Source organism: Pelophylax lessonae, assembly GCF_965119305.1.
Source record: "Pelophylax lessonae genome assembly, chromosome: 3".
NCBI classification, from domain to species: Eukaryota; Metazoa; Chordata; class Amphibia; order Anura; family Ranidae; genus Pelophylax; species Pelophylax lessonae.
The window spans coordinates 513,806,122-513,832,134 of NC_138770.1; the positions used below are offsets into that span (position 1 = coordinate 513,806,122).

General features: G+C 42.4%; 1 protein-coding gene across 1 annotated transcript in view; it reads right to left on the bottom strand.

Annotated features, from left to right (window-relative positions):
* LOC309549578 (visual pigment-like receptor peropsin) overlaps positions 1 to 26,013 on the bottom strand; it is a gene marked incomplete at its 5' end in the record, with an annotated part of 81,644 nt that overhangs the window by 19,785 nt on the left and 35,846 nt on the right. The gene's annotated exons all lie outside the window — the stretch shown is intronic.

Genomic DNA, 26,013 nt, shown 5'->3' on the forward strand with positions numbered 1-26,013 from the left:
AACAAAGGGCCCCACTTATTCTTTAGTGAATATAATGCTGCAGAAAGCGGTCAGAGACTGCAGATATGCACCAGGAGATGAACAATTATGGGCATGCTACAATGGATGGTTAAAGACTACATAGGAGACGGTTGGAAATGATGAATGACCAAATATACGTACTATAGAAGTTGCTGGAGACAGGGGACGTCCTTCAGAAGACAGTCACAGAGTGGAGACTCCTTACCTGAGATGCCTAGATTGCTTCACTGTTATTAGAGCCACTTTACATATCAATGTTTCCACGTTTGTGCTCTCTACAGCCCTATTAAAAAATAATTTTCCCAAATCTGATATTTCTTTCAACAAGGTCCAATATAAAAACAAACAGAAAAGGAGCATGTTGCACAGAAAACCTAAGATAGTGTGAAAGAAATAAACCAAATCGATTAAATACTGGAATTCAGTCTAAAGAATATTTTTCCTTCACTGACCTAAGAAAGTATCTAGGCAAGATTAATTTGTCTGCAGATGCCCTGAGCGCTGCATAATAAGTGTAATAATAAGGGCCGCAGGCACCCCCTAAGGTTAGGCATCAAGATTTTTATATATTTATTTTTATCAGTGCTTTCTTGTGGTACCTGCATTAGTTTTCTTTGTTTTCAGGCTATTTTCCCTTATTTTCAGTGATCCTGTCAGTAACAAACTTCCTGTCCTAGGGTGACAATACTTCGACATTATGCTATATGTTTACAGGGGCAGTATTGTCACCTTAGGCTTCTCTCCTGATTTAACCGCTTGCCAACCAGCCGCTGTGGTTTTTTTGCGGCAGGTCGGCTCTGTCACGCGAAACAACGTACCTGTACGTCGCTTCGCGGGACCACTAGAGGGGGGGGGGTGCGTGTGTACCACCGGAGGCACACGTACATGCACATTGGCCAAAGGGGTAGCCAATCTGCGGGTCTGGCAGCCGCGATTCCTGCCGGGCACCCGCGATTGCTGCCGGGCACCCGCGATCGCTCCCTGTGGAGACAGAACTGTTCTATCAGTTATGAACACAGGGATCCTGTGTTCCTCCTATTTAGGAACACAGGTCCCTGTGTTCATCCAGCAAGTCCACCACCCCAACAGTTAGAAAGCACCCCCTAGAGACACATTTAAGCCTTTGATTGCCCCTGGTGTTAACCCCTTCCCTGCCAGTGTCATTAGTACAGTAACAGTGCATATTTTTTGCACTGATTACTGTAGTAATGTCACTGGTCCCCCCAAAAGTGTCAAAAAATGTAAATTAGGTGTCGGATCTGTCCACTGCAATGTTGCAGTCCCGCTAAAAAAATCGCTGATCGCCGCCATTACTAGTAAAAAAAATAAATAAATAGAAATTACATAAATCTTTCCCCTAGCTTATAGATGCAATAACTTTTGTGCAAACCAATCAATATACACTTATTGGGATTTTATTTACTAAAAATATGTGGCAGAATACAAATAGGCCTAAAATGATGAAAAAAAATGATTTAAATGTTTTTTTATTGGGAATGTTATATAGCAGAAAGTAAAAAATATTGTTTTGATTTCAGAATTGTCGCTCATTTTTTGTTTATAGTGCAAAAAATAAAAATCACAGAGGTGATCAAATACCACTATAAGAAATCTCTATTTATGGGAAAAAAAGGACATCAATTGTTTTTGGGTACAGCATGACTGCGCAATTGTCAGTCAAAGTAATGCAGTGCTGAATCGCAAAAAATTGCCTGGTCATTAAGAGGGTAAATCCTTCCGGTCCAGAAGTGGTTAAACTACAATCATCCCCTCTCATATCCCCATATCATTGAGCAGGAGGTGTTCTGTTGTTTACAGAGAAAACTGGGAGGGCTGTTAGCATTGTTTGACATTTTAGTTACAGGGACACTGGATTTCTGTCATGATCAATGGGTATTTTTATTTACTTGCAAAAAATGGACTTAAACTGAAAACAGAAAACTCCTGCAGCCACCATATCTGATGACTGGTACAGTATTGTACATTTTTGTTCTTGGGTTTAGATATGCTTTAATAAAGCCACACAAAAGTACTGATGATGAAAAAGTGACCTATTCCAACCAATCAGATTACATGTTTTATCATTTTATAAAGGTAAGACCAATAAAGGATGATTTGCCCAAAATGTACTCCAGATACCTAATAATTGTGGCCACTGCTGTTTTATAATATGAAAGCCTGAAACTGGCCATCCATCCCATTGTAGTGATAACTGCCTCTGCCATAAACTTTTTCTCCCAAATTGTAAACTTGTTATACATAAGGATTGAAATAAATGTAAAGACATAATTGGGAATTTCATTTTATCTTACCCTATTTAATGTGAAATTAAATGTTTTAGCTAAGCTTTAAAATCTATGAGCTTAGCAATACTTGACCATCAATAAAGTGAAACAATTTTCTTTAAATTTTCGAAAATAGCCACTGGGTGGTCACGCCTCATGAACCCCGGCAAATTCTTCTAAACAGTTATAATACAGTTTTAATTTTAATACATCACTTGACCCTTGCTGGCTTTCCTTGACCCAAGAAGAAGTCAATGTAAGGCTTACAGAAAATCCCTTTCCATTTTAGCCAGTTTTTTTTAGCAGTCATAATTTGTTCACATTAGCCATCATACTTCACCTCATTAATTAAATTTAAACATGAGCTATTTAATCATAATGCTGTTGATATAAAAAAAAAAAAAAAGCAGGCACCTAGATGTCCCTGCACATACATGCAGCAACCTTCCAAACTCTTATGTCACAGCTGAATGCTGGAATGTTCTAATCAGCAAAGCTTCAGCACTTCCTGCTAGTTCCCCATCCGTTCCTGTCTCCTGCACATTCTTGTTGTCAATTATATCTTACCATCAAAGTGATGATGAATTATTCTATAATTAGGAATACATTAGGAGTAGGTCTTAATAGCAAACTTGCTACCCAGAACTGTTGAAAAATTGCCTAGCAAAATTGCCTGCAATTTGGACTTCATGACACATACAACATGTATGTGCAGGAACCTCTAGGTGCTTATATTTAAAGTGATTGTATAGTCTTTTTTTTTTCTTTTTTAAAATACCAAACATGTCATACTTACCTGCTCTGTGCAGTTGGTTTTGCACAGAGTGGCCCAGATCCTCCTCTTCTCGGGTCCCTCTTTGGTGCTCCTGGCCCCTCCATCCTGTTGAGTGCCCCCACAGTAAGCTGCTTGCTGTGTGGGCACCTGAGCCGAGTCACAGCTCCCTGTGTCCATTCAGACATGGAGCCGCGACCCAGTCCCACCCCTTGATTGACAGCAGCGGGAGCCAATTGCGCCATGCTGCTCTCTCAGCCAATGAGGAGGGGAGTCCCAGGCAACTCCTGGGACATCGCTGGATAAAGATAGACTCAGGAAAGTATTAGAGGGGTTGAGGGGGGCTGCTGCACACAGATGGGTTTTTTATCCTAATGCATTGAATTCTTCTGCCTTTACAATCCTTTTAAGACTTGAAGAAGATTTTTTTTTTTTTTTTTAGATGACAGGGTCTCTTTAGGTAAAAGCTAAGACATGTATTTGTAATGACCTTTGTACTAAGGCAATGTATTTGTCATCAATAAGCCAGAGGGCATTTGACATCATGACTAAGTGATAACCTGATAGTGGAACAGTCATAAACCCCCAGAGATTAACAAAGTATTTTTCTTTTCCAGTCACATTTCAAGTACTGTAACACCTGAGCCTCAGGCAAAGAGAACTGTATCACTTTTGTAAAAAAACAATGATTAATTGCCTGATAGGTAAAGATTGAATGCCCCAAAGCTACTATGGGCATTACTTAGCACGCCTTTGCCATCATTGATGAGAAACGTAAAACAGCTTTATTCTATGAGACAAAAAGCAAAAAACAAGATCCCTTATTTAAATTCACCGGTCAAAGTTCATATCTTAGTAATCTTTATTGATAAAATCCCCAAAACAAACAAAAACATTAATATATCTTTCTTTTGTTTTAACAGGAAAAAGATCTGGTATAACATAGAAACATAGAAACATAGAATGTGTCGGCAGATAAGAACCATTTGGCACATCTAGTCTGCCCAATATATCTGAATCCTATGAATAGTCCCTGGCCCTATCTTATATGAAGAATAGCCTTATGCCTATCCCATGCATGCTTAAACTCCTTCACTGTATTTGCAGCTACCACTTCTGCAGGAAGGTTATTCCATGCATCCACTACTCTCTCAGTAAAGTAATACTTCCTCATATTACTTTTAAAACTTTGCCCCTCTAATTTAAAACTGTGTCCTCTTGTGGTAGTTTTTCTTCTTTTAAATATGCTCTCCTCCTTTACCGAGTTGATTCCCTTTATGTATTTAAAAGTTTCTATCATATCCCCTCTGTCTCTTCTTTCTTCCAAGCTATACATGTTAAGGTCCTTTAACCTTTCCTGGTAAGTTTTTTCCTGCAATCCATGTACTAGTTTAGTAGCTCTTCTCTGAACTCTCTCTAGAGTATCTATATCCTTCTGGAGATATGGCCTCCAGTACTGCGCACAATACTCCAAGTGAGGTCTCACCAGTGTTCTGTACAGCGGCATAAGCACTTCTCTCTTTCTACTGCTTATACCTCTCCCTATACATCCAAGCATTCTGCTGGCATTTCGTGCTGCTCTATTACATTGTCTTCCCACCTTTAAGTCTTCTGAAATAATTACTCCTAAATCCCTTTCCTCAGATACTGAGGTCAGGACTGTGTCAAATATTCTATATTCTGCCCTTGGGTTTTTACGTCCCAGGTGCATTATCTTGCACTTATCCACATTAAATTTCAGTTGCCAGAGTTCTGACCATTCTTCTAGTTTTCCTAAATCCTTTTCCATTTGGCGTTTCCCTCCAGGAACATCAACCCTGTTACATATCTTTGTGTCTTCAGCAAAAAGACAAACCTTACCATCGAGGCCTTTTGCAATATCACTTAAGAAGATATTAAACAAAATCGGTCCCAGTACAGATACCTGAGGTACCCCACTGGTAACATGACCTTGTTCTGAATGTTCTCCATTGACTACAACCCTCTGTTGTCTGTCACTCAGCCACTGCCTAATCCACTCAACAATATGGGAGTCCATGCTCAATGACTGCAGTTTATTGATAAGTCTTCTATGTGGGACAGTGTCAAAAGCCTTACTAAAATCTAGATATGCAATGTCTACTGCACCTCCACCGTCTATTATTTTAGTCACCCAGTCAAAAAAGTCTATAAGATTTGTTTGACATGATCTCCCTGAAGTAAACCCATGTTGTTTTTCATCTTGCAATCCATGGGATTTAAGATGTTCCACAATCCTATCCTTTAATAGGGTTTCCATTAATTTGCCTACTATTGATGTCAGACTCACTGGTCTATAGTTGCTCAATTCCTCCCTACTACCTTTCTTGTGAATGGGCACGACATTTGCCAATTTCCAATCTTCCGGGACGACTCCTGTTGCTAATGATTGGTTAAATAAATCTGTTAATGGTTTTGCCAGCTCACCACTAAGCTCTTTTAATCATTTTGGGTGTATCTCATCAGGGCCCTGTGACTTATTTGTCTTCACTTTAGACAGCAATCTTAGAACGTCTTCCTCTGTAAAGACACATGCATCAAACAATTCATTAGTCATCCTTTCAAGTGGAGGTCCTTCTCCTTCTTTTTCTTCTGTAAAAACTGAACAGAAGTATTCATTAAGGCAGTCTGCTAGCCCTTTATTCTCTTCTACATACCTTCCGTCCTTTGTTTTTAATTTAGTTATTCCTTGTTTTAATTTCCTTTTTTCATTTATATATCTGAAGAATGTCTTATCCCCCTTTTTCATAGACTAAGCTAGTTTTTCTTCTGCCTGCGCTTTAGAAGTTCTTATAACTTGCTTGGCCTCTTTCTGCCTAATCTTGTAGATTTCCTTATCTTCATTGCTCTGGGTTTTTTTATAATTACAAAATGCTAGCTTTTTGTAATTATAAAAAAACCCAGAGCATAACAAACGGTCGGTCAAGACAATGTAACTAGAGAAAAACAAATAATGGAAAAATCAGTGGAAGGGCAATTATTTCATTATTTGCTCCTCTTTGGTTACGATGTTACAATTATTCAGTTAGTATAAAAATTGTAAAATGTGGACTTCTTATCAATTTGTTATTAAATGCTGTGTTGTTTCCCCCATCTCCTCCAAACAGGAGTAGGGTTGAGCGAACACCTAGATGTCCGTGTTCGACGGGTTCGGCCGAACTTTAAAAAAAAGTCCGGGTCCGTGTCCCGGACTTTTACCGAACTTTTCCCGGACACCGAACCCCATTGAAGTCAATGGGGACCCGAACTTTAAGGCACTAAAATGGCTCTAAAACACCAAAGGAAAGGGCTAGAGTGCTGCAAATGGCAGCAAAACGTAATTAAGAGCATGGCAAGTGCTCTGCAAACAAATGTGGATAGGGAAATAACTTAAAACAACAAAAAAAAAAACAGAAAAATAAAACAATGTTCTTCTTCATCTCTGAAGGACGAGGCCCATATGGAGTAGGAGGGAGGTTGAGGTGGTGGTGGATGTGGCGGTGACATAGGCGTGCGCACAGGGTGTGCTGGGTGTGCCTGGGCACACCCTAATCACCTAGGGCACATAGCATTGCCAGTGAGGAGATGGGAAAGATCTCCCTGGGACCTGCTCTGCTCTATTTCTCCTTGCCTACAGGTACATGGCCCCGATACATTACTCTCCCTGCTGGCAAACACATGCATGTGTATTTCAACTTTGGGGTGCACACCTTAATGCAATAGGCTGCGCACACCTATGGGCGGTGTAGGTGGAAGCGGCGGTGGAGGAGGACCAGGGCCGGATTAACAGCATCATGGGCTTGGTGCTGAGGATTTTGAAGGGCCTTAAGGGCCGTGCCTTGCCATGCACCCAGAGGAGGAAGGGTGCAGCCATGCATGCCTAATTCAACATGGGATGCTGTCTCTGAAGCCCATAAACACATCCATGCATCGCCAACTGTCCCTCCTTGTCCGGCCTTCACGCTGTGTGGGGAGGTTCTGAGGGTGCTGCCTGGGGAAGCGAGCATAGAAGCCAGACTTCTGTGTTTACACGTGACAGAAGAGCGGTAACAGTGAATATGGCCAACCCGGGGCCTATATAAAAGGTAGGGGCCTGGAGCTGCAGCTCCAATAGCCCCTACATTAATCTGGCCCTGAGGAGGAGGACGAGGTAGCCAACACTGCTTCTTTTCAAAAATTTTAAATGAGGGTACACCCCAAAAGAGTGAGAAAGAGCAAAAATGGAACAATGGGTGGGTAAGGTCGGTATCCATTGCTATTCTGCATAAGGTACGGAAAAGTCCCGTGGGATCCATGCCTGGTTCATTTTAATGAACGTGAGCTTGTCCACATTGTCTCTGGACAGGCGGCTGCGCTTGTCTGTTATAACGCCCCCAGCCGTGCTAAATACCCGTTCAGATAATACACTGGCTGCAGGGCACGCCAGCACCTCCAAGGCGTAAAGGGCAAGCTCAAGCCATGTGCCCAATTTGGAGACCCAGAAGTTGAAGGGGGCAGACCCGTCATTCACTACATGTAGGCGTGTGCACACATACTGCTCCACCATGTTGGTAAAATGCTGCCTCCTGCTAAGACGTTCCATCTGAGCTGCTGGTGCTGCTGTTTGTTGTGGCGTGCTGACAAAGCTTTTCCACATTTCGGCCATGCTAACCCTGCCTTCTGAGGTGCTGGCGGTGCCCTGGTTGCGTTGGCGACCTCCTCCTCCTCCTCCTCTGCCTTGTGCTTCCACTGTGGCCCCGCTGTCAGATGGGAATGCCAGCAGCATGGCGTCTACCAGCGTGCGCTTGTACTCGCGCATCTTGCGATCGCGCTCCAGTGAGTGAATTAAGGACGGTACGTTGTCCTTGTAACGGGGATCCAGCAGCGTGGCCACCCAGTAATCAGCACAAGTTAGAATGTGGGCAACTCGGCGGTCGTTGTGGAGACACTGCAGCATGTAATCGCTCATGTGTGCCAGGCTGCCCAGAGGCAACGAAAGGCTGTCCTCTGTGGGAGGTGTATCGTCCGTGTCCTCTGTATCCCCCCAGCCACGCACCAGTGATGGCCATGAGCTGGCCTGGGTGCCACCCTGCTGTGAACATGGTTCCATCTCCTCCTCCAGCTCCTCCTCCTCCTCATCCTCCTCATCCTCCAGAACTGTGCCCCTGCTGGACAATTGCGTCCCTGGCGTTTGCGTGTGCAGGAACCCACCCTCGGAGCCCCTTGCGAATGACTGCCCTGAAAGCCTTGGAAATGTTACCTCTTCATCCTCCTCCTCCTCCTCATCCTGTGCCACATCCTCTTCCATCATCGCCCGAATTGTTTTTTCAAGGAGGCATAGAAGTGGGATAGTTAAGCTGAGAACGGCGTCATTGCCACTGGCCATGTTGGTGGAGTACTCAAAACAGCGCAACAAGGCACACAGGTCTCGCATGGAGGCCCAGTTAAATTAAATAGCGGAATAGAAAATATGATCCAAAAAAAGTGTATGTATATCACACGTACACAACCACACTGGGCCCCAATTACTATTGTTTGTACCCCTAAAAGGCTAGATGAGGAGTAGGGGGAGTATGGAACAGGCAGCACCCTCAAACCTTCAGAAGTATGAGATGAACCCCAACAACTTGGAAAGGTGGATCTCTCTCACACGTACCGACACAGACTATCCCGCAATTCAATTGATCCTCAAAGGTTTTTATTGAATAGCGGAATAGGAAATATGATCAAAAAAAGTGTATGTATCTCGCACGTACACAACCACACTAGGCCCCAATTACTATTGTTTGTACCCCTAAAAGGCTAGATGAGGAGTAGGGGGGGTATGGAACAGGCAGCACCCTCAAACCTTCAGAAGTATGAGATGAACCCCAACAACTTGGAAAGGTGGATCTCTCTCACACGTACCGACACAGACTATCCCCCAATTTAACTGATCCCCAAAGGTTTTTGATTAAATAGCGGAATAGAAAATATGATCCAAAAAAAGTGTATGTATATCACACGTACACAACCACACTAGGCCCCAATTACTATTGTTTGTACCCCTAAAAGGCTAGATGAGGAGTAGGGGGGGTATGGAACAGGCAGCACCCTCAAACCTTCAGAAGTATGAGATGAACCCCAACAACTTGGAAAGGTGGATCTCTCTCACACGTACCGACACAGACTATCCCCCAATTTAACTGATCCCCAAAGGTTTTTGATTAAATAGCGGAATAGAAAATATGATCCCAAAAAAGTGTATGTATATCACACGTACACAACCACACTGGGCCCCAATTACTATTGTTTGTACCCCTAAAAGGCTAGATGAGGAGTAGGGGGAGTATGGAACAGGCAGCACCCTCAAACCTTCAGAAGTATGAGATGAACCCCAACAACTTGGAAAGGTGGATCTCTCTCACACGTACCAACACAGACTATCCCCCAATTTAACTGATCCCCAAAGGTTTTTGATTAAATAGCGGAATAGAAAATATGATCCAAAAAAAGTGTATGTATATCACACGTACACAACCACACTAGGCCCCAATTACTATTGTTTGTACCCCTAAAAGGCTAGATGAGGAGTAGGGGGAGTATGGAACAGGCAGCACCCTCAAACCTTCAGAAGTATGAGATGAACCCCAACAACTTGGAAAGGTGGATCTCTCTCACACGTACCGACACAGACTATCCCGCAATTCAATTGATCCTCAAAGGTTTTTATTGAATAGCGGAATAGGAAATATGATCAAAAAAAGTGTATGTATCTCGCACGTACACAACCACACTAGGCCCCAATTACTATTGTTTGTACCCCTAAAAGGCTAGATGAGGAGTAGGGGGGGTATGGAACAGGCAGCACCCTCAAACCTTCAGAAGTATGAGATGAACCCCAACAACTTGGAAAGGTGGATCTCTCTCACACGTACCGACACAGACTATCCCCCAATTTAACTGATCCCCAAAGGTTTTTGATTAAATAGCGGAATAGAAAATATGATCCCAAAAAAGTGTATGTATATCACACGTACACAACCACACTGGGCCCCAATTACTATTGTTTGTACCCCTAAAAGGCTAGATGAGGAGTAGGGGGAGTATGGAACAGGCAGCACCCTCAAACCTTCAGAAGTATGAGATGAACCCCAACAACTTGGAAAGGTGGATCTCTCTCACACGTACCAACACAGACTATCCCCCAATTTAACTGATCCCCAAAGGTTTTTGATTAAATAGCGGAATAGAAAATATGATCCAAAAAAAGTGTATGTATATCACACGTACACAACCACACTAGGCCCCAATTACTATTGTTTGTACCCCTAAAAGGCTAGATGAGGAGTAGGGGGAGTATGGAACAGGCAGCACCCTCAAACCTTCAGAAGTATGAGATGAACCCCAACAACTTGGAAAGGTGGATCTCTCTCACACGTACCGACACAGACTATCCCGCAATTCAATTGATCCTCAAAGGTTTTTATTGAATAGCGGAATAGGAAATATGATCAAAAAAAGTGTATGTATCTCGCACGTACACAACCACACTAGGCCCCAATTACTATTGTTTGTACCCCTAAAAGGCTAGATGAGGAGTAGGGGGGGTATGGAACAGGCAGCACCCTCAAACCTTCAGAAGTATGAGATGAACCCCAACAACTTGGAAAGGTGGATCTCTCTCACACGTACCGACACAGACTATCCCCCAATTTAACTGATCCCCAAAGGTTTTTGATTAAATAGCGGAATAGAAAATATGATCCCAAAAAAGTGTATGTATATCACACGTACACAACCACACTGGGCCCCAATTACTATTGTTTGTACCCCTAAAAGGCTAGATGAGGAGTAGGGGGAGTATGGAACAGGCAGCACCCTCAAACCTTCAGAAGTATGAGATGAACCCCAACAACTTGGAAAGGTGGATCTCTCTCACACGTACCAACACAGACTATCCCCCAATTTAACTGATCCCCAAAGGTTTTTGATTAAATAGCGGAATAGAAAATATGATCCAAAAAAAGTGTATGTATATCACACGTACACAACCACACTAGGCCCCAATTACTATTGTTTGTACCCCTAAAAGGCTAGATGAGGAGTAGGGGGAGTATGGAACAGGCAGCACCCTCAAACCTTCAGAAGTATGAGATGAACCCCAACAACTTGGAAAGGTGGATCTCTCTCACACGTACCGACACAGACTATCCCGCAATTCAATTGATCCTCAAAGGTTTTTATTGAATAGCGGAATAGGAAATATGATCAAAAAAAGTGTATGTATCTCGCACGTACACAACCACACTAGGCCCCAATTACTATTGTTTGTACCCCTAAAAGGCTAGATGAGGAGTAGGGGGGGTATGGAACAGGCAGCACCCTCAAACCTTCAGAAGTATGAGATGAACCCCAACAACTTGGAAAGGTGGATCTCTCTCACACGTACCGACACAGACTATCCCCCAATTTAACTGATCCCCAAAGGTTTTTGATTAAATAGCGGAATAGAAAATATGATCCCAAAAAAGTGTATGTATATCACACGTACACAACCACACTGGGCCCCAATTACTATTGTTTGTACCCCTAAAAGGCTAGATGAGGAGTAGGGGGAGTATGGAACAGGCAGCACCCTCAAACCTTCAGAAGTATGAGATGAACCCCAACAACTTGGAAAGGTGGATCTCTCTCACACGTACCAACACAGACTATCCCCCAATTTAACTGATCCCCAAAGGTTTTTGATTAAATAGCGGAATAGAAAATATGATCCCAAAAAAGTGTATGTATATCACACGTACACAACCACACTAGGCCCCAATTACTATTGTTTGTACCCCTAAAAGGCTAGGAGTAGGGGGAGTATGGAACAGGCAGCACCCTCAAACCTTCAGAAGTATGAGATGAACCCCAACAACTTGGAAAGGTGGATCTCTCTCACACGTACCAACACAGACTATCCCCCAATTTAACTGATCCCCAAAGGTTTTTGATTAAATAGCGGAATAGAAAATATGATCCCAAAAAAGTGTATGTATATCACACGTACACAACCACACTAGGCCCCAATTACTATTGTTTGTACCCCTAAAAGGCTAGGAGTAGGGGGAGTATGGAACAGGCAGCACCCTCAAACCTTCAGAAGTATGAGATGAACCCCAACAACTTGGAAAGGTGGATCTCTCTCACACGTACCAACACAGACTATCCCCCAATTTAACTGATCCCCAAAGGTTTTTGATTAAATAGCGGAATAGAAAATATGATCCCAAAAAAGTGTATGTATATCACACGTACACAACCACACTAGGCCCCAATTACTATTGTTTGTACCCCTAAAAGGCTAGGAGTAGGGGGAGTATGGAACAGGCAGCACCCTCAAACCTTCAGAAGTATGAGATGAACCCCAACAACTTGGAAAGGTGGATCTCTCTCACACGTACCAACACAGACTATCCCCCAATTTAACTGATCCCCAAAGGTTTTTGATTAAATAGCGGAATAGAAAATATGATCCCAAAAAAGTGTATGTATATCACACGTACACAACCACACTAGGCCCCAATTACTATTGTTTGTACCCCTAAAAGGCTAGGAGTAGGGGGAGTATGGAACAGGCAGCACCCTCAAACCTTCAGAAGTATGAGATGAACCCCAACAACTTGGAAAGGTGGATCTCTCTCACACGTACCAACACAGACTATCCCCCAATTTAACTGATCCCCAAAGGTTTTTGATTAAATAGCGGAATAGAAAATATGATCCCAAAAAAGTGTATGTATATCACACGTACACAACCACACTAGGCCCCAATTACTATTGTTTGTACCCCTAAAAGGCTAGGAGTAGGGGGAGTATGGAACAGGCAGCACCCTCAAACCTTCAGAAGTATGAGATGAACCCCAACAACTTGGAAAGGTGGATCTCTCTCACACGTACCAACACAGACTATCCCCCAATTTAACTGATCCCCAAAGGTTTTTGATTAAATAGCGGAATAGAAAATATGATCCCAAAAAAGTGTATGTATATCACACGTACACAACCACACTAGGCCCCAATTACTATTGTTTGTACCCCTAAAAGGCTAGATGAGGAGTAGGGGGAGTATGGAACAGGCAGCACCCTCAAACCTTCAGAAGTATGAGATTGTGTTCACTGTACCCCACAAAGATTGAGTTCACTGCACCCCACAATGATTGTGTTCACTGCACCCCACAAAGATTGTGTTCACTGCACCTCACAAAGATTGTGTTCACTGTACCCCCCAAAGATTGTGTTCACTGCACCCCACAAAGATTCTGTTCACTGTACCCCACAAAGATTGTGTTCACTGCACCCCAAAAAGATTGTGTTCACTGCACCCCAAAAAGGATGTTGTTCACTGCACCCCAAAAAGGATGTTGTTCACTCCACCCCAAAAAGATTGTGTTCACTGCACCCCACAAAGATTGTGTTCACTGCACCCCAAAAAGATTGTGTTCACTGCACCCCAAAAATGATTTTGTTCACTGCACCCCAAAAAGGATTTTGTTCACTGCACCCCAAAAAGGATGTTGTTCACTCCACCCCAAAAAGATTGTGTTCACTGCACCCCAAAAAGATTGTGTTCACTGCACCCCACAAAGGATTTTGTTCACTGCACCCCAAAAAGATTGTGTTCACTGCACCCCAAAAAGGATGTTGTTCACTGCACCCCAAAAAGGATTTTGTTCACTGCACCCCAAAAAGATTGTGTTCACTGCACCCCACAAAGGATTTTGTTCACTGCACCCCACAAAGATTGTGTTCACTGCACACCAAAAAGGATTGTGTTCACTGCACCCCAAAAAGATTTTGTTCACTGCACCCCAAAAAGATTGTGTTCACTGCAGCCCAAAAAGATTGTGTTCACTGCAGCCCAAAAAGATTGTGTTCACTGCAGCCCAAAAAGATTGTGTTCACTGCAGCCCAAAAAGATTGTGTTCACTGCAGCTCACACACAGAAAAATGGATGTGGATCACTGACACCTGCCTATCTCCAATCCCACACCACACAGCAATATCGATTGTAGTTTGTAGAACACAGTTTCCCTAAAATTCAGCAGACTCTGTCCCTAACAGGATTGAGAAGAGATCGTAGATCAGGATTGAGTGCAGACCCCACCCCCCACACAGCAATATCGATTGTAGTTTGTAGAAGACACTGACCCTATATAATTCAGCAGACTCTATCCCTAAAATGCCTACAACTCGCCCTGCCTAAACACTCCGACCTGTCCCTCAATTCTATCCGGACACAAATGGTTTTTTCCTGCCTATCTTTCCCTAATCAGCAGCCAGCACGTTGATGTGTGCTCTGTCCCTGAATCTAAGCAGCATAATGACGCCGCTGCGGCTGCCTCGAACTTATAAAGACTTGGTCACATGCTTCAGACGGCCAATCACAGCTACTGAGACATTTGCAGGCATGGCTGGGATGGCTTAAGGCACACCAGTTAAACGATTGTTGATTGGCTGTTGAAAGCCCGCCATGAAAAGAGCGCCAAAGCATGCAAAACCCGGAAATAAAACGACCGAACACGGATTTTTACCCGAACATACAGTAAAGTGTCCGTGTCCGTGTTCGGGTACAAAAAATCCAATTATTCGGTACGAACACGAATAATACAGTCCGTGTTCGCTCAACACTAAACAGGAGTAGGGGGACATCACCACCATAATAATGACCTACTGTAAGTTAAGATAACACCTAATAAGGAAGTATTATAATAATTATTCAATTGACATCAACGAGAGAAAGTGATAGATTTTTGCCCAGTAACCTCTTCTGCATATTACCAGGGATTTTGGTGGCTACATTTGGTTTACCAGCAAACCTGATTTGTTCAGTTAATTGTCCACTTAACCAGTGGACCATGGACATTCATAAAAACTTGGCAAACTATATATGTGCAAAAATTGAGACATGACCCTGTATGTGGTGGTGCCACATCCACTGAATATGTAGAAAGAAAAAAGGGGGGAGAAAAAAAAAAACCCTGACTTTAAAGGCACCCAGTGTTAATCTCATAAAGAAATATATGATATAAAAACATACAAAATATATTTCTACACAGTGGACAGTTTCAATCAGGAACAATCCTGTTATCATTACTACTCTATAGTTGCAAACTGAAATTCCATTACTACTCTATATTTCCAAACTGAGAGGATACTGGGCACACTATGTCTATTATCCAAACACCAAAAGGATCTCCTGAGGAAGCTGCATAGCGAAACACGTAGCGATCCATTGGCATCCAATAGAACCCTTCTGACCTGGACATAGGAGGTCGTTTGTCCCTGTGGTCCACAGATATCATACCCTGGCATATGTTGGGCCATGCATGGGTTCTTTTGGTTCAGTAGCATGCTGTTTTGCACTTTTGTGCGTACTCATTAATGCGATGGTTTTTATGTATTGAATTATTCTACTATGTTACTACAATAAATTGTGTATGTTTTTATACATTCAAGTATCGTATATTTCTTTATGAGAATAACAGTAGGTGCCTTTATAGTCCTATTACCCTCAGATTTGTTTCTCCCTCCTTTTTTTCTTTCTACAAAAACTTAGCAAATGTTCGGACACTTACTAATTTAGTAGCTTAGCAAATATTATATTAAAGTGGTATAACAAAAAAATAAGCAAAACTGGATAAAGCCAGAACGAGGGACATAGCTACAAAATCCAATCTGCAAACTTGTGAATCGTGGCTCTGTTTAGAGACCATACTGCATTGAGGCAATTGATATCACCGTTTTATACAAGCATATTTTTTTGCGCTGAAAAAGAACAAGGCCAACTCTGAAATTTGGGACAGCATGCTGCCTGTGTCTTACTGAAAGTATGCTGAGAAAACAAGATGTCTAGATTTTACTTGCACTGCAGAGGGTCTTGTTATCAGTAGCTATTGACTCTATCTTCATATATTCTTCTGGATTTACTCGCAAGTGTGAAGAGATGGTTAAACAGAAATCAAAAAGAGTAAGCTTGATCTGAAAATGTTGAATTTACTTGGAGCCAAAAGTGACTTTTCACTTGGCCAAAAGTGACTTTTAACATTCTAAAAAGAAGGAAAGTTAAACACAACAGCAGAGATGAAGGGACACAATCCATAGGAAAATACTCATTTACAGTATATGAATATAGGACACCCCAGGTCATCTTAAAGTCGAACATAGGCAAAACTTTGTTTTATTTTGAATAGAGTAAGGGAGGGTTATAAGTAACCCCTGTTAGTTTATTTATTGCCATTTGTGCCTCATTGGGAAGATTAACCTTCACTTCCTGTTCCATAGCCATAGAAATCCCTGCAAATTAAGAGAATCCTTTGGGGACCCCCCGGGTGACAAGGTCCAGTGTCCCCATTGGAAGATTTCCCCTCTATTACTTTTCTGGGGACAACCCAAAATGTGAGATTTTCTTTTTCTTTTACTTTCACTTTCAATGATAATGGTCAATGTCCATGTTTTTCCCTAGTAAAAGCACCTCCCACGGTACACAAAAACACTGGCTAGGCACACAGTTAACCCTTTGATCGCTCCTGATGGTAACCCCTTCCCAGCCATCAGTCATTAGTACTGTGACAGTGTATACACTTTTTAGCACTGATCACTATATTAGTGTCAATTGTCCCCAAAAAGTGTCAAAAGTGTCAGTTAGTGTCAGAATGTCCGCAGCAATATCGCAGTTCTGCTATAAGTCGCTAATCATCGCCATTACTAGTAAAAAAAAAAAAGTAAAAATAATTAAAAAGATCCCACAGTTTGTAGATGCTATAACTTTTGTGCACACCAATCAATATACGCTTATTGGAATTTTTTTTTTTTACCAAAAATATGTAGCAGAACACATATTGGCCTAAATTGATAAGGAAATTTGATTTTTTTTCATTTTTTTTTATTGCATATGTTTTATAGCAGATGGTGAAAAATGTTGTTTTTTTTTTTTTTTTTTCAAAAGTCTTTTGTTTAAAGCTCAAAAAACAAAAACACAGAGGTGAGCAAATAGCACTAAAAGAAAGCAATATTTGTGGGGAAAAAAAGGACATACATTTTATTTGGGTACAGTGTCACATGGCCGCACAATTGTCAGTTAAAGTAAAACCATGTTGTAATGCAAAAAATAGCCTGGTCATGAAGGGGGGTAAATCTTTTGGAGGTAAAGTGGTTAAAGATACCCATCTTAGTTCAAGACTTCCTGTGATAAATCCTGACAATCAGAGAAAGCCTCTCCTGAGACCCTTGCTTATTTTTAATGCCCCCCCATGGTCCCCAACAGGACTTCTTTTGTTTGTATTTTTTACTTGCATTGTTGACAAGAACAATTTTACAGACAGCATTCACAGATCTTAGGCTTCGTTCACACTATGGTGTTCCCATTTATGGGCAGAATTTGACAAGAACAATTTTACAAACATCATTCACAGATCTTTAGGCTTAGTTCTCACTATGGCGTTCCGATTTATGGGTGGAATTTGACAAGAACAATTTTACAAACACCATTCACAGATCTTTAGGCTTAGTTCTCACTATGGCGTTCCGATTTATGGGTGGAATTTGACAAGAACAATTTTACAGACATCATTCACAGATCTTTAGGCTTAGTTCACACTATGGCATTTCGAATAGTGGGTAGAATTGCAGCAATTCTGACCGTGATTCCGAAACGCCGCAAATCGTGGATTGCCCTTGCAATCCCCATTATTTTCAACGGCACTCAAATCACGGCTCGATTTTGCCATGATTGTCGCCCCGACGAATCGTGGTAAAATATCGCAAACAGAATTGCGGTACACCTGTTCCGGAACTTCTTTTGGGCAACAAGCGTCCCGCGATTCTGTTAGTGTGATTTTACAGCGATTCGTCAGGCAACAATCACAGCAAAATTGTGCCGCAATTTGAGTGCTTTAAAAAAAAACAGGGATCGCAAGTGCATTCTGCGTTTTGTGGCGATACGGAATCATGGGCAGAATCATGCCGATTCTGCCCGTCATCCGAAATGCCATTGTGTGAACAGAACCTTAAGCTTCTAAGGAAGCAGGCTTAGTCTGCGAAAAAAAAAAAAAAAGATAGAACACGTTGATTTCCAATCTTCCAAATCTACATAAACACCAGTGGTTGTAACAAGCTGATCTGTCAAGCCCTCTAAGTGAGGCCTAACCACTTCACTACAGGGCACCTTCACCCCCTTTCTGGTCCAGGCCAATTTTCAGCTTTCAGCGCTGTCACATTTTGAATGACAATTGGGCGGTCATGCAACACTCTACTCAAATGACATATTTTACATTATTTTCCCACAAATAGAACTTTCTTTTGGAGGTATTTGATCACCACTGGATTTTTTTTTTTATTTTTTGCTAAACAAATTAAAAGAAAAAAAAAATTTTGAAAAAAAAAATGTTTCTTTGTTTCTGTTATAAAATTTTGTAAATAAGTACGTTTTCTCCTTTACTGACGGACACTTATGAGGCAGCACTGACGGGCCCTGATGAGATGGCACTAATGGGCACTGATGGGGATGCACTAATATGCAGCACTGATGGGCAATGATAGGTGGCATTGAAATACAGCACTTATGGGCACTGATAGGCGGCACTGATAGATGGCACTGATGGGCACTGATAGGTGGCACTGATGGGCACTGATAGGCAGCACTGATGAGGAGCCCTGCCAGGCATTACTGCTGAGTACTGTCTGGCATCCCTAATGGGGCACTGATTGGCATCCCTGGTGGGCACTGATTGGCATTACAGGTTGGCACTGGTGAGCATCACAGGCGGGCACCACTGATGGGTCTGCACTGATAATCCCTGCACTAATTATAAGTGCAGATCCCCCCATCAGGAAAGCCGCTAATCGGCTCTCCTATACTCGCGCTCTATCACGCGAATAGAGGAATGCCGCCACGTCCTAGTAATGCTGTGATTAGCTGTGTTTGGACACAGCTGATCACGTGGTAAAAGCCTACGCCATGAGCACTTTACCGTACTACTGTTCTCTGCAGTGCACGCCCCAGGGGGCGCACGCGAGCGGCTTGTCCTGCTGGATGTCATATGACGTCCAGTCAGGATAATAAAACCTCTGTCTGGCTGTCATTCTGCTATAGGCTCGGCGGAATGTGGTTAAAGTAGAACTATAGACAGAATTTTTTTTTTCATTTTGGATGGAGCAAAGCAGGGTCATAACCCGTCATTTTTTTTTTTTTTGCCATCGGTGTCCCATTGCAGAGATTTCTCTTTACTTCCTGTTCGGTAGCCAAACAGGAAGTGAAGGAATTCCCTGCAACTAAAGGGATTTCCTTGGTGACCCTCGGTTCACCAGAACTAGTGTACCCGTTGGAAGATTTTGCCTATTACTTTCCTGGGAACAACTCAGAATTTAGGATTTTCTTTTTCTTTCACTTTCAATGATAACAGTAAACAAGACAAAAAGAGAGGGGTGCACAGACAGAAAAATACATTAACCACTTGCCGACTGCCTAACGCCGATCTACGTCGGCAGTCAGCCCCTCACAGGCAAAGTGACGTAGGGCTACGTCACTAGCTTGTGAGGGTCTAGGGAGCGAGCGCGCGCCCCCGGAGGCGCGCTCCCGCTCCCGCGTGGTCACGGACCCCCCCCGCGCGTGTGACCGGGAGAGGGAGAATGTCAGGCAGCTTGTGTAAACAAGCCACCTGTCATTCTCCTTGCTATTAGGATACTGATCACTCGGATCTAGTATGTAGATCCGTTGATCAGTGTCCATACAGCTCAAGCCCCAGCCAATCACAGTAGAAAGCACGCCCCTAGGGATACACACAGCCCCTCCCTCCCAAATAAAGTTAACCCCTTCACTACCAGTGTATTTTTACAGTAACAGTGCATATATATAGCACTGATTACTGTAGAAATGTCACTGGTAACCCCAAAAGTGTCAAAAATGTCAGTCAAGGGTCCGATCTGTCCGCCCCAATGTCGCAGTACCGCAAAAAAAATCGCAGATCGCCGCCATTACACGTTAAAAAAAAAAACAACAAAAATTACAGAAATCTTTCCCTTTGTTAGTAAACGCGATAACTTTTGCGCAAACCAATCAAAATACGCTTTTTGCGATTTTTTTTACCAAACATAGGTAGCATAAAACAAATTGGCCGAAAAAGTAAAAAAATTTTGATTTTTAAATTTTTTTTTGGGGAATTTCATATAAAAAAAATGTGAAAAATATTGCTATTTTTGCAAAATTGACACTCTTTTTTTGTTTATAGCGCGTGATCAAAAAATCGCACAGGTGATCAAATACCACCAAAAGAAAGCTCTGTTTGTGGGAAAAAAAAGACGCCAAATTCGTTTAGGTACAGCGTCGCACGACCGCGCAATTGTCCGTTAAAGTCACGCAGTGCCGAATCGCAAAATACCCCCTGGTCGGAATGGGGGTAAAATCTTCCGGGGCTTAAGTGGTTAACAGGTGTTCTAATCCCTTTCTACTCTATCCAAAAATATGCCTTCAGTTGTACTATAAGCAAGGTATGCCCATATTAAAATTAGTACGATTCAGCAGGAACCGGCCAAATGTCAACGTGTATGTCCCTCTCTGTTCGACAGAAGCTGATCTATTGACCAGCTTCTGTCAAATGGTCCAGCTGGAAAATCAGCATCCAATCAGCGCATGCAGCCAATAGCTGATCAGGGCTTTCTGACAGGGGGGAGTCCCCCTTTGTCAGAATATAATAGCACAGCTGTAGAGATTCTTACATCTATAACACTTGTGTGGATGCCGGAATATGTGGTAGTACCAGTAGTAAATGATGCATGAGACCGGGACAGCCAGGAACAGTCCAGGTTTGTTCTTCCCTTTTACTCATCACTGCAGCAATACAGGTTCAATGCAGGGGGGGCTTTGAACATATATATAGTAAAAACAAATATCTGCTAGGGGAGGAGCCGAGCTGTGTGTGACGTTTTACCGGAGTCGCGCCGTTGGAGGTGGTGAGCCGGATGACAATATTAAAGCGTGTATTTTCTACCTTCTTGTAAGTGGAATTTTAATGGGGTTTTAATAAAGTGTTGTTATGGTACATGCTACTGTATGTCTGTCATTTTTACCCTGTTACATATTACCTGTGGGGAACTGTGAGGACCAAACATTCCGCTCCATCGGTGTGGAGAAGAGGAAAGGAGACGTCTGTTTTGGTTATAGCAACAAGCTTTCTCATATGTGTTTGGAGCTGAAAGGACAGAAGGTTCTGTTTAATCGGTGTGGAGAGGAGGAGTGGATATATTCACCTCGGTATAAAACGACAAGCTTTATCTTATGTGTATTGAGGTGAGCAGGCCCTTCACCTGGTGATGGATATTCACAGTGCATGAAGATTTTAGACACGCGGTGTGTTGAAGTAGTTGATGCAGTGCACATGGAGGAGTCAATATATATTTATTCATCAGTGTATTTGATGCGACTTTTTTGGGACTGTTTATAATTATTGCTGCGCTACACTGATAAATAATTTTTTGATTGTTTATTATAGGTGTTGTGGAGTCACTTACACAGTGTTTGGCTGTGCAGCAAGCTTTTCTTGTAATTTCTTTACACAGATTTTTCACAATTGTTTTTACATGTTTATTATTTTTTAAGGGGTGTATTTGCGCTGATTGTTTTCACTATAATTAAAAATTAATGTACAAAAAAGGGCATTGAAAGCTGAGAACCACCATGGCAGCGGGAACAGTGTCCTTTTCTGCATCTTTGAGGGCAACATGGAAAATACACCAATTCTTTAGACTACATGCTTGGGAGATGCCTTCAAGCTGTATGTGGTGTTAAAGAACAATATGATAGTAATAGGCAACTCCAGCAACACTGTATTCTGGCATTAAGTATTTTTGATTTTTTTTTAAATTGCTACATATTACCTTGACCTAGATACAGCTTAATACTTAACAAAAAGTTATTTAGTTTTGCCATGGCATCTGATTTTTTTATCAAACAGTAACCCAGATAATCAAAAAAATAGCCTTATATGAAGACTACCTACAGCGCTTGCTCAAATTATGTGATTAGATCATATAAAGGTGCTATATACAATATGTGAATTTACGTACTATACAGTTGATGATAGGCTCCTCATTGGGAAGTGCAAATTGCAATAAATAAATCAATAAATACAATATATAAATCCGTGGTAAACAAATGATATACAAAATAGTGGATAATTAAAACACTGTGCTATTGGTTTAAAGTACACGTGACCCTTAGGGGTTGATTCTAGTCCATATGAAGTGACTGTGGTGATTAAAACAGTTCAACAAATATTCCTTGTGCAAATATGTTCAGATATGTAAAGTTTTGTATATATTTTTATATATACCTTTCATGTTTTTAAGAGTATTTTTTGCACCGTATGTAATTTATTGAGTATATATATATACGATTCGCTATGCAATAGAAGAAGGGATGCGTAAAATATATACTGTTTATGAACAAATCACCAAGAAATTTTACCTATACATAAAATGGGAATACAATGTTTATAAGTCATTGGACCATTTTTAAACACCGTAAATATAACTAGATCTGCTTTGGTTATACTTCAGTATCGGAAGTATATATCAATTCCCCCCCCCCCCCAAATACACAATTTGGCCATCTACGTAAGGTGACACGTAGTCCCGTAGTTTAGCCCATTCCGGAATCAATTACACTGGGCGGAGTGAGGGGCGGTGTTTGCCATATAAATCAATACCGCTACTGTGCCTTCCCATCTCTGATGACGTCACAGGAAGTGATGAAACACGTTAGATTGGAATGCACAGCATGTCAGCACGTCAGGCAGAGCGCAAGCCGGAACTTCCGCTTGCCACTCTGCAGTTGAATTGCCTTAGACGTACAGCCTGTCATTTTTATCGCTCTGCAGGCAAAAGTGGTCTTAATGCCATACGGCATATAGGACCCACTAGTTCTGGTAAGTTACCCAATTTACCCTTACCATGGTGAAGAGATCTATGTCACAAAGAAAAAATTGAATACAATCCACATTGAACACCTGCACCTTGATTATGTTGGATGAACATATTTGCACAAGGAATATTTGTTGAACTGTTTTAATCACCACAGTCACTTCATATGGACTAGAATCAACCTCTAAGGGTCACATGCACGTTAAACCAATGTTTTAATTATCCACTATTGTGTATATCATTTGTTTACCACGGATTTATATATTGTATTTATTGATATATTTATTGCAATTTGCATGTCCCACTGAGGAGCCTATCATCAACTGTATAGCACGTATATTCACATATTGTATATAGCACTTTTATATGATCTAATCACATAATTTGAGCAAGTGCTGTAGGTAGTCTTTGTATAAGGCTATTTTTTGATTATTACCACTTCCATTCTATAGCTGCTGCTTTACACTTTAATTTTTATATCCTACAATACCTCCAGGCATGGGGAATATACCTAGGTATATTTTTATTACATAGTAACCCAGATAGCAAGCAATTGAGCTGCAAGTTTGAAAATGACTTGTTAAACTATTGCTAGACTTGCCTGATTTCACAAGTTTGTTGCACAATTGCAGCAAGTCTTCATTGCATGACTCCAGATCAACTTTCTTTGCAAAAATTCTGCAAGTCTGCTGAAAGTTCGGGCTCAGTTCTGTTGTGCAATAGTCATCCCACCACAGGGTCACTGTGGTGCAGAGTTCTTTCTGTAGACTCACCACTGATACTTTCCATGCAAATTTTCTACAAATTAGAAAAGTGTCAACTAGAACTTGTACTTCAAGTGATCTGCAACTGTATAATGTGCAGCAAGTTAACGGAAAATTCCTATCATACTTACCGTAATTTTCCTTTCCTGGTGGTCTCCATGGCAGCCTACGTGTGGGTTAACCCCGCCTCCTCTCCAATGGTATAGGACCCCCCTCTATAAATTTCAGCTTGCAGGCACAGCCAGTGTTCCATATCTTAGCCGAATCCAAGACCAGAGGGTGGGAACTCCGGCTGCCATGGAGACCACCAGGAAAGGAAAATTACGGTAAGTATGATAGGAATTTTCCGTTTTCCTGGCAGTCTCCATGGCAGCCTACGTGTGGGAAATAACTAGCCCAAACCACACGGGTGGGAATGTTTCAAATCAAATTTTACTTCAAATTATTAGCAGACAAAACAGTCAAGCCAAAATTAACTGAAGATAAGGAGGCTGGCTCCACACAATAATGTGTCATGAACGTATTTACAGAAGACCATGAAGCTGCTCTGCAGACTACTTCTGGTGCAACATGATGTGAAGCCGCCCAGGACGTTGAGATGCTTCTCGTCGAGTGGGCTGTCACCGCCTCCGGAGGAGCCAAACCCTCTACACAGTAAGCTCGCTGAATGGCAGACACAATCCAGGCCGCAATGGACCTTGACGAGGCCCGTTTCCCTCTATTCTTGCCTGAGAAAAGGACGAAGAGATTATCCGATTGTCTGAAAGAAGACGTTGACTGGAGATATTCCATAAGAGTTTTCCCTACATCCAAGGGATGAGGTTCATTATCCTCTGAAGAACGAAAGGTAGGAAGTACAATCTCCTGGTTCTCATGAAAAACCGATGATACCTTCGGATTGGAATTGAGCATCGGAATTAGGACTACTCGGTCCGGGAAAAACGTGAGAAAAGGTTCTTTATAACCAAGAGAACTGATCTCAGAAACTCTTTTAGCTGAAGTGATTGCTACTAAAAAGGCTGTTTTAATGGTAAGATCTTTAATGGAGTCCGACAAACTAGATCTTGAAAGGACGTTAAGGACAAGGGGAAGGTCCCATTTTGGGAACCTTGGCTTCCTCTGAGGTCTGAGTCTGACCGCACCTTTGAAGAATTGTTGTATGAGTATATGCTTGGCCCAGGAGAACCCTGAGAACACCGATAAGGCTGATATTTGCACCCTGAGAGTCCCAACTGATAGGGACTTATCCAGACCTGCTTGAAGGAACTTCAGGACTTCTTGAACTCCGAAATTCAGGGAATGATTTCCCTCCGGGTACGTGAATTCCAAGAATCTAGACCAGACTCTACAGTAAACTCTGTTCGTGCTAGGTCTCCTAGAGTTCATTAAAGTAGGGATTGCCCCAGGAGGGCATCCGAGTGACTCCAACCTCTCCCTCTCAAGAACCAGACCGTTAACCTGAGCAAGGCGGGGCAGGGGTGTAATGTTGTTCCCTGCGAGAGAAGGTCTGGTTTGATGGGCAGGGGAATCGGGCTCCGATAGCTGAGTTGCAGGAGAAGTGGGAACCAGGGCCTGTTCGGCCAGTGAGGGGCTACCATGACGATCTCCACATCTTCCGCTTGGAGTCTCTGAAGAAATCTGAGGATGATGGGAAATGGGTGAAAAGCATATGCCCTGCTGAATTCCCATCTGTCGGTCAGAGCATCCGTTCCGCATGCTTGGTGACACTTGCTGCGTGTGAAGTACCGGACTAGCTTGTGGTTGCATGGAGATGCAAACAGGTCTACTTCTGGTGAGACCCCTAGGGACAGAATCCACTTGAATGAGTCTATGTGGAGAGACCACTCGTTGTGATTCAACTGAACTCTGGAAAGGAAATCTGCCTGAACATTCTGTGGCCCCGGAATGTAGGCCGCCGAGATGTTGGACAGATGGGCTTGGGCCCATGTCATGATTGGGTCTACTTCTTGAAGAAGGGAGAGACTCCTGGTACCGCCCTGTCTTTTCACATAAGCCACTGCCGTGGTGTTGTCCATTCGAAGAAGTACGGATTTGCCTTCTATTAGATGATGGAAAGCTTGAAGAGCTAGAAAAGCCGCACGAAGCTCCAGGACGTTGGAAACTGGGGAGTGGGCTTGCGGGGGCCATTTCCCTTGAGCCACCTCTGTCATGCAATGGGCTCCCCAGCCAGAGTTGCTGGCGTCGGTTGTAATGATGACCCATGTGATGGGGACTAGAGAATGGCAATTGAGCA